Source organism: Otolemur garnettii, unplaced genomic scaffold (assembly GCF_000181295.1).
Source record: "Otolemur garnettii isolate 467f Iridium unplaced genomic scaffold, OtoGar3 scaffold00023, whole genome shotgun sequence".
In the NCBI taxonomy this organism is placed as follows: domain Eukaryota; kingdom Metazoa; phylum Chordata; class Mammalia; order Primates; family Galagidae; genus Otolemur; species Otolemur garnettii.
This window is the reverse complement of record NW_003852418.1, coordinates 6,850,018-6,858,868: the sequence shown is the minus strand read 5'-3', so window position 1 is coordinate 6,858,868 and position 8,851 is coordinate 6,850,018. Positions and strand designations below refer to the sequence as shown.

The following is an 8,851-nucleotide window of genomic DNA, read 5'->3' as shown; positions in this document are numbered from 1 at the left end:
AAAAAAAAAAAAAAAAAAAAAAAAAAAACTTAAAATTCTTCTGAGTAAAATCTGGCCATAAAGAAATTATCTGATCTACCTTGTTTGACTGTAGGTCATAGAACCCCCCCTTCTAAAGAGGGCCCTGTCCTATACTCAGAAGGCACGAATACATGCCCAGAGCGGCCAGCAAGGGATCTAGACAGGCATTGCTGGGACTGAATTTCCCCATTCAGTGTATTAGTATTAGATCATACATTTTTTTGTCTAATCATATTTCTACATGACTATCTATACTTTATTGAACCTAAGCATAAAAATGATTTTCCCTCTATCTATATAGGTCTTCATCCTGAAAGCTCTCTTGTACAAATTAATTTGTATGCCTTTTCTCTTATTAACCAATCTGCCTCATGTAAGTGATTTTTTGGAAAACCTTTAGCAGCCTAAGGGCCTTGGTCTATACAATGTCTAGCATTTGCTTTATAATAATCAAAAACAGGAAGAAAGTGGAGAGTACTGATGAAACATAATTGACCATATATTGTTAACTGGATGCTGAAAGAAGGGTATATAGGTGTTTTTGTTGTTGTTGTTGTTGTTGTTTTTTGAGACAGGAGCCTCAAGCTGTCCCCCTGGGTAGAGTGCCCTGGCATCACAGTTCACAACAACTTCCAACTCCTGGGCTCAAGGGAGTCTCCTGCCTCAGCCTCCCAAGTAGCTGGAACCACAGGCACCTGCTACAATGCCCGGCTATTTTTTTATTGCAGCCCCCATTATTGTTTGGCTGGCTGGGCTGGATTCGAACCCACCACCTTGGGTGTACGTGGCTGGCGCCTTAGCTACTTGAGCCACAGGCACCGAGCCTATAGGTGTTTTTTATTATAATTTCTACTTTTGTATGTGTTAAAAATGTTCCATAATAAAAGGCTAAAATATGTGGCCAGGTGAGGTGGCTCATGCCTTTAATCCTAGTACTCTGTGGGGCTGAGGCTGCTAAACTGCCTGAGCTTCAGAGCTCGAGACCAGCCTGGGCACCAGGGAGACCTGGTCTCTAAAAATAACCAGGCGACGGCTCGGCGCCTATACCTCAACCGGCTAAGGCGCCAGCCACGTACACCTAAGGTGGCGGGTTCGAATCCCCAGCCCGGACCTGCCAAAACAACAATGACGGCTGCAACCAAAAAATATCCGGGCGTTGTGGCGGGCGCCTGTGGTCTCAGCTACTTGGGAGGCGGAGGCAAGAGACTCGCTTGAGCCCAGGAGTTAGAGGTTGCTGTGAGCTGTAATGCCACGGCACTCTACCCAGGGGGACAGCTTGAGGCTCTGTCTCAAAAAAAATAAAAAATAAAAAAAATAATAAAAATAACCAGGCGTTGTGGTGGGTGCCTGTAGTCCCAGCTACTTGGGAGACTGAGGCAAAAGAATTGCTTGAGCCCAAGAGTTTGAGGTTGCTGTGAGCTATGACGCCACTGCACTCTATTGAGGATGATAAAGTGAGACTCTGTCTCCAAAAAAAGGCTAAAATATAAGCAGAAAATAAGAAAACTTGAATTTAAACTCCAGGATTTATTATGATACAGGATATGGCAGTGGTCTTCTGAAGCTTCTGATCTTTAATTTTCTCATCTGGAAATGGGAATGATAATATCTACCCCCATAAAATCGTTGGGAAGGAATGAAATGAGATCATGGAATCCACCTTTGGGAAATCAAGCTCTTATAAATGCAAAGCTATTTATAAATGTTAGCCCAACACTTAGCTTCCTCTCTCTGTAATGCTCTGGAAGTAGATTACAGGTTTGTGGGAAATAGGTGATGGGCTGAATCCATCTGGACTCCAGGAATTTTTGTTTTGTAATAGTTCCTTAATACGACTTTGCCTGCCTTATATTGGCCCTTTTCTCTCCAAAAGAGAGTAGTGAAGATATTTTCAATAAATTGAAGTTCTGTACCTTGAATAGTTTATATTTCTTCTTTACTTCCCTGATTATTCACATTTCTTCTACTAAAGGTAGAAAGTAAATTCACAGGAGACTATGTTGTAATACAACTAGCCGCAATTAGGGCTCAATGTAATCTAAATAAGACTTTAAGACATGCCAGGTGCTCTTAGAAAAATAGATATGTCTCTGTATCTGTTTGTACTAAAGCTACATCTCAAATAAAAGGAAATTAACAGAGGTTCAAGTACTCGTAACACAAACAAATATTTGCACTACCTGGTTTCACCCAGCTGAATGGGCTGGAGCTAAGGTAATTTTTCTATAGGCAAATCTGATCAAATCTTTTTGTTTTTTTTAAGACAGCGTCTCAAGCTGTTACCCCTGGGCAGAGTGCCATGTCATAGCTCACAGCAACCTCAAACTCTCGGGCTCCGGTGATCCTCTTGCCTCCGTTTTTTCTATTTTTAGTAGAGATGGGCTTCTCAATTTTGCTCAGGCTGGTCTGGAACTCTGAGCTCAAGGTATCCACCCAACTTGGCTTCCCAGGATTACGGACGTGAGCCACCACACCTGGCCTTCTTTCAACGGCTTCTTTCTGTCTTCTGGAAAAAGTCCAAATAGCTAAACAAAGGCTCAGGTGGCTCTCTAGATTTTTTTTTTGTTGTTTTTTTAATTTTTTGAGACAGAGCCTCAAGCTGTCCCCCTGGGTAGAGTGCCATGGCATCCCAGCTCACAGCAACCTCCAACTCCTGGGCTTAAGCGAGTCTCCTGCCTCAGCCTCCCAAGTAGCTGGGACCACAGGTGCCCGCTACATGCCTGGCTATTTTTTCCTTTTTTTGGTTGCAGCCATCATTGTTTTTTGGTGGGCCCAGGCAGGATTTGAACCCACCACCTTAGGTGTATGTGGCTGGTGCCTTAGCCACTTGAGCCACAGGTGCCGAGCCTCTCTAGCCTTTTTGCTCCCTTTCCTCCGCTAATCAAAGCCCCACCAAAGGTGCCCCTTCCTACCAGAGGCCAGGAAGGCATCACTTTCCTCTCTTCTCTCCTTTACCTCTTAGTTGTTAAGTGCTGATTCTCCTTCTGAAATATCTCTCAAATCCACTCTTCTCCATTCCATTCCCACTGCTACTGCCCTTTCTAACCTTTGTTCTCCCCTCCCCCTACACAGGATATATCCTGATTGCCTTTTCTGACTGTGAAAGCAATTCAGCTCATTAAAAAAGAAAAATAAGGCAATGAGGAAAAGGGTAAAAGTTTCCCCATCATCTCGTAACACAGAAAGAATTCACCTATCTAGTACACTCATGTTTCATAGCAACATTCACAATGGCAAAAAGATGGAAGCAACCTAAGGGCCCATCAATGAATGAAATGAACAAAATGAGGTATAAACATACAATGGAGTATTATTCAGCATTTAAAAAAGAAGGAAATTCTAACACATGCTACAACAAGGATGAACCACGAAGACAACATGCTAAGTAAAATAAGCCACTCACAAGAAGACAAATACATGTAAGATTCCCCTTGTATGTAAAGTCATCAAACTCATAGAAACAAAAGTAGAATGGTGATGCCAGGAGTTGGGGGAGGGGAGTTAGTGGTTTAATAGGTATAGAGTTTCCATTCTGTAAAATGAAAAAGTTCTAGGGATTGGCTGCACAACTGAATAGATTTAATATATTTAATACTATTAAACTCTATACTTTCAAATGGTTAGAATGGTAAATGTCATGTGTATTTTACCAAGATTAAACATTTACATTTCTAATAACAAAATTTCAGATCTATTTCCATAAATATGTATGTATACACTTAAAAAAATAGGAACATACTGTCATCTGCTTTTAGCACCTAACCATATGATGTAAACATCTTTCTAATTATACAGCTCTCACCTAATTCTCTTTTAATAGCTGATAGTGTCCATCATAGGACTGTACTATAATTTAACCAGTCTGTTTTAGGTTTTCAATATTATAAAAACATCATTGGCGGTGCTCATAGCTCAGTGGATAGGGCATAGGCCACATAAAAACTGAGACAAGAGGATTGCTTGAGCCCAAGTTGGAGGTTGCTGTGAGCTATGATGCCACAGTACTCTGCCCAGGGCGACAGCTTGAGACTCTGTCTCAAAAAAAATAGTGCTTCAGCGGCACCTGTGGTTCAGTGAGTAGGGCGCCAGCCCCATATACAGAGGGTGGTGGGTTCAAACCCAGCCCCAGCCAAACTGCAACAAAAAATAGCCGGGTGTTGTGGCAGGCGCCTGTTGTCCCAGCTACTTGGGAGGCTGAGGCAAGAGAATTGCATAAGCCCAGGAGTTGGAGATTGCTGTGAGCTGTGATATCACAGTACTCTACTGAGGGCAACAGAATGAGACTCTGTCTCGAGAAAGAAAAGAAAGAAAGAAAAATAGTGCTTAACACAATATGAGTTCAATAAATGCCTGCTATCTGCTGATATGGAAAATGTGACTTTCTTTCCACATTTATACCTTTTTTTATTTATTATTGTTGCATCACACTGGTGCACTCCTTTTGGCAATTATCTTGTTTCCTACTTCTCCAAAAGAAGCCACCAGACTCTGCTTAAAGGATCTGTGCTGTGGAGCTTATTCACTCCCACCTTCTCAGGAAAGTTATACTATCAATTCTCCCCTTCACCTCCAGTATCTTCTCAGCCTTTCCCTCTCTACTGGCTCTTTGCCAACAGCATTTAATCTCTCCTATGCTTAAAAAAAACTTCACCTTATTCGCCAATTGCTCTCCAGCCTTCTCTCTCCCTCCTTTCACAGCCAAACTTCTTTGAGCCGCCTACACTTCGTCTTTCTCACATCCCACTCTTAACTCATCCCACTGATATATTACATTGAACCTTTGAAAGCTGCGGATATTATAGATTCCACCCCCATCGTTTTCACCAAATCTGCTCAATGAGGTCCCCAGTGACCTCCATATTTATTTATCCAAAGGAAACATTTTAAGTTTTAATTTATCTTACCTGACACCTCAGTAACATCCAGAAAAGCTGACCTCCTGTAGCCTTCACTACTATACTCTCCTGGTTTCCCTCCTGCTTCTCCAGCCATTTCTTCTTGATGTAGCCTAAGTGAATGGCTCTTTCTTCCAAGAGCAATGCAATAGACCTGAATGATCTGGGCCTTTTTTTTTTTTTTAAATAAAAAAGTCTCTTTAGATGGATCTCTTCCAATATTTAAGTTCCAATTGTCATGGGCTGCTTTTGTCTCCATGAATGTACTTTGAACAGGTGTAAAATACATGTTTAGAATATTGCCTACTGCAGCTAACTCATTCTACTCCCTCCAGACATCTTTCAAGACCTTCCCTCAATCTTTAAACTAGCCTGGCATCACCTAAACACTCACTCCCTTTCACAACTCCATCACATGTTATAATCACTTGCCTGGTGTCTGTTTTCTTCACAAATGTGTGACTTCCATGAGGGCAGGGACCCATTGCCTTACTACATATACAACTCTTGGCACAGAGTAGATGCTCACTAAATTTTTTGGGGGGGAGACAGTGTCTATGTCGTCCTCGGTAGAGTGCCGTGGTGTCACAGCTCACAGCAACCTCAAACTCTTGGGCTCAAGCGATTCTCTTGCCTCAGCCTCCCAACTAGCTGGGACTACAGGCAACCGCCACAACACCTGGCTATTTTTTTGTTGTTGCATTTGTCATTGTTGTTTAGCTGACCCAGGGTGGGTTCAAACTGGCCAACCTTGGTGCATGTGGCTGGTGATGTAACCACGGTGCTACAGGTGCCAAGCCCTCACTGAATTATTATTTTTTTTAATTAGCCAGATGTGGTGTTTGCACCTGGAATCCCACCCAGCTTCTCAGGAGGCTGAGTCAGGAAGATGGCTTGAGCCAAGAGCCTAAGACCAGCTTGGGCAACATAGCAGGACCTGGTCTTAAAACAATATACAGTCATGCCTGTAATCTTAGCACCCTGGGAGGCCAAGGCAGGTAGATCACTTGAGCTCAGGAGTTCCAGCAGCCTGAGCAAGAGCAAGACCCCATCTCTACTAAAAATAGAAAAATTAGCCTGGTATTGTGGCCAGTGTCTGTAATCCCAGCTACTCAGGAGGCTAAGACAAGAGGGTTGCTTGAGCCCAAGAGTTTGAGGTTGCTATTAACTATGACACGACACTCTACCCAAGGCAACAGTGCAAGACTCAAAAAAAACAGTAGAACCTCTGTAAATTGAACTATGGAACTATGCCTACTGTACTGATATGGTGCATGTCTAGTCTGTGAAAAGTGGTTCAATGTAAGGAGGAGGCCAATGAAGGTAGGTGATCAACTATGGGGGTTCTACTGTATCCACACATTTTGAATCACCATAAGTAAATGGCGACAAAGTGAAAAACAGATAAGAACCATGATAAGACCAACAAAAAACCCTTACCTTTCTGAAACCATAGCTCTGAGCAAACATACCCACCCCACCCAACACACATACACACCCTCCCTCCTGCTCAAAACTCTTTGATGGTTTCCCATTGCCCCCAAATAAGGTCCAAACTCCCCAAAACTTAGAAAGTCTTTCCAGAAGAGCATCTGCTTATCTCTCAATCATCATTTAGCCAGACCACCTTCAACTCTAAGAATCTTGTCTCCCTCCAGCCCGAAATCCTTCCTGATTCCCAGGAAGTTGGCACTGTCTCCTCAGGGCTTTGCACATGCCCTCGGGAGCTCACACTTCACCAGCCTCATCCTCTAGCCAATACAAAACCAATCTTCCGTATCTCATTTCAGAAGTCACCTTATTTTGGAATTTCTCTTTGACCATCCTCACCAACCTCACCTCCAGAAAACTAGGCTGTCTTCTCTGTATTCACAGCCCTTTCTGTGTCCAAAGCCATAGCCTGAATAGCTATGGAATAGCCTCCTGAGTCGCTGGGATTACAGGCACTGGCCACAATACCAGGATGTCTAGGAATCCATCTCCCCTGTAAAACTGTGGAGTTCCTTATTACAAGTTGTCTCACCTTTTCACCCCTGGCAATCAGCTCTGGCCCAGGCTCACAATAAATATCCGATGATGGACCTCCTTGTAGTAGTAGTAGTAATAATACAAAAGCTGTCCAGTATTGAGGACCTATGTTCAATAATTTAAAATATAAATTTACTCTGTAATAACCTTATAAGACAGGTGCTGTCCTTATCCACATTTTGCAGGTAAGAAAACTGACTCACACAGTCAATCCTCTCTGGCCCCAGAGAAGTCTCACACATACATATTCTCCGCACAGTTTCGAGTTATCTCCCGATCCCCTCAAATAAGGGCTTGAAAAAAAAAAAACAACTTCCGAATAAGGCCAAGCAGCGCCTAAAATTACGATCAACAGCCCAAAGCCCACTCCACCTGAAAGCGGGGCAGGATCAAAGGCCATTGGGGGCGCTGCTCCCAGCTCAACGGAGGGACAAAGGTCCTGCTCTAGCCGCCGTCCCTGGGGTCCCCCGCGGTCCAGCCCCTCGCCGTGTGTCGCCAAGTCGTCTCCAGGCCCGGTGCATTGAGGCCGGGACTGCCCGTTCGGTCCCCGCTCACCTGCAGTCTCGCAGCCTCACCGTGCCGGGGCCGCCGGCCCGCAGCGCCTCCCCGGGGCAGCCTGGCGCCCGCAGCCCGCAGCGGAGCCCGTTGCCTTGGCGACCGGGCTGCTGAACTCCCGCGGCGCTAGCGCTACGGAGGCTCGGATGGGACCTGGAGGGTTAGCGACTCCTTCCGCAGCGGCGGAGCCGGCGGAGGAAGGACCGGGTGGGAGTCAGAGTCGTGATCAGTGAGGGATCTGGGTTAGATTTGGCAGCCCTGAACTTGTCTCTAGTGGGGAAAGGGAGACAGAGAGGCCAGGCGGAGGACTTGTGCCTCGGATGCTGCTTGTGCCTCAGTTTATCTCTTTGTAACCTGAGATGGGCACCTTTGATAAGGAGATGGGCCCTCAGGTGGCAGCTTGCTAGACTGAGACTATTTAAAGACGAGAAAACTGATGTGGGAGGGATGGCAGATTCTTTTGTTTTATGATCTGTGAAGGGGTTGTGTGGCAAAGAGTAAATAAACTTGTTTCTTCGGGTGAGAACTAGATCACCAGATTGTAAAAACAAAATCTAAGTCTCAGGGACCACTCCGCCAACTCCTTGTGCAAAATAGAAGGTAAAAGTCTCAGGGACCTATGAAGAGCAGGCCTCAAAGATCTTATTAACCTCCCATAAACAAGGACATGCAAATTATACCTGTGTTTAGTACCTAAAACTAAAGCCTGTTTCATTTCACGTTAAGAATTACATTCGCCCTTGCATTTGCACTGCTAGGCATTTACCCAAATAACAACAAAAAGACATTTTACCACAGGGACATTTGCATTAGAATGTTCGTAGCCACAAAGATGTGGAAACAAGGCGGGAATGGTGGTCACGCCTGTAATCCCAGTACTCTGGGAGGCCCAGACAGGCGACAGATCAGATCGCTTGAGCTCACCAGTTCCAGACCAGCCTCAGCAAGACTGAGAACCATATCCACCACCCACCCCGGGGTGTCTAAAAATAGCGGGGTGTTGTTGGAGGCCCCTGTGGTTCCAGCTACTGGCAGGATGGCTGGAGCCCAAGAGTTTGAGGTTGCTGTGAGCTACGACCCCATGGCAAGGGTGGAAACAACTCAAATACCCCCAACACATGAATGGATTAATAACCTGTGGTATGTGTATACCATGGAATACTATTCATCCTAATAAAAAGATGGAAATTTCGCATCCTTCGTAACAGCCAGGTTGGATTTGGAGACCATTCTTCTAAGTATTTCAAGAATGGAAAAACAGGCTCGGCGCCTATAGCTCAACCGGCTAAGGCGCCAGCCACGTACACCTAAGGTGGTGGGTTCGAATCCCCAGCCCGGACCCGCCAAACAAC

General features: G+C 44.8%; 1 protein-coding gene across 1 annotated transcript in view; it reads right to left on the bottom strand.

Moving 5' to 3' along the window:
* Positions 1-7,687, bottom strand: part of PKIG (cAMP-dependent protein kinase inhibitor gamma) — a 97,201-nt gene extending 89,514 nt beyond the window's left edge. Inside the window, exon 1 of the mRNA XM_003787620.2 lies at positions 7,500-7,687. The gene's annotated coding sequence lies outside the window, so the exon portion shown is untranslated. The remainder of the gene's footprint in view (positions 1-7,499) is intronic.
* Positions 7,688-8,851: the final 1,164 nt, after the last annotated feature.